Source organism: Octopus bimaculoides, chromosome 15, assembly GCF_001194135.2.
Source record: "Octopus bimaculoides isolate UCB-OBI-ISO-001 chromosome 15, ASM119413v2, whole genome shotgun sequence".
NCBI lineage: Eukaryota > Metazoa > Mollusca > Cephalopoda > Octopoda > Octopodidae > Octopus > Octopus bimaculoides.
The window spans coordinates 39285700-39286574 of record NC_068995.1 but is presented as its reverse complement, the minus strand read 5'-3'; the positions used below and the strand labels follow the sequence as shown (position 1 = coordinate 39286574).

The 875-nt window shown below is 39.0% G+C and overlaps 1 protein-coding gene across 1 annotated transcript in view; it reads left to right on the top strand.

Moving 5' to 3' along the window:
- The first annotated feature begins 249 nt into the window (after positions 1 to 249).
- Positions 250 to 875, top strand: part of LOC106873511 (epithelial cell-transforming sequence 2 oncogene-like) — a 113793-nt gene continuing 113167 nt past the window's right edge. Inside the window, exon 1 of the mRNA XM_014920897.2 lies at positions 250 to 468. The gene's annotated coding sequence lies outside the window, so the exon portion shown is untranslated. The remainder of the gene's footprint in view (positions 469 to 875) is intronic.

Below are 875 nucleotides of genomic sequence, written 5' to 3'. Positions count from 1 at the left end.
TGTACTTGTTAATAACGAGTAGAACTTTTATGCTCCTCGTCACACTTCACTACCTTCCACTAACTCACTAATCTCTCACTAAGTTCTCAGCCCCTCACTCAGTTACTCTTCCATTCTTACTCTCCTTAGCAACGTTGCGCACTTCAAACGTCAGCTATACGACACACGCACGCACAGTCAAACAATCACAGACACACAAATATATATTTATTTAGACAGACATTACACACTAAGACCCTGTATGAGCACACCAACATATAACCACAGGTAGACACATTCATATACATAAGCACCTGCACATACACACATACACAAGCTTACGCACATGCCTACACATGCCAGCATATGGAAAGATTTATTTCCGTTTCCGTTGCTTAGGGCAACTAACACCAGAATAGTTTGTTGAAACAGGACAAACTTGTCTGCTTCTGCTGAACAGGAATATTATAAACGGAGCCGATTTTTTATGTACGTACAAATGTTGTTATTACTGTTGCTCACGCTGTTGCTGCTGCTACTGCTGCCGCTATTTTTGTTATTGTTGTTGTTGTTGTTGTTGTTGTTGTTTTCATTAGTTTACAGATTCTTGCCTGATTAACGAATCATTAATGCCGGTGACATCAATCGTGATTAGTTTTACTTCTTCAACATCAAACGTTTATCCAGACAAATGAATATTTTAGAGCGACGCAAACGTATACGCCGCAGAGATACGCAGAGAAACACACGGATGCACATATTTATGATTGGTAGCAGACCCCCATCCCCTTACATAGAGGAACAAAGGGAAGAGAGACACGCATACACGCACATGTTTCACAGCTGTTTACATTCATCATGAACATATTTATTTATAATATAATATAATATAATTA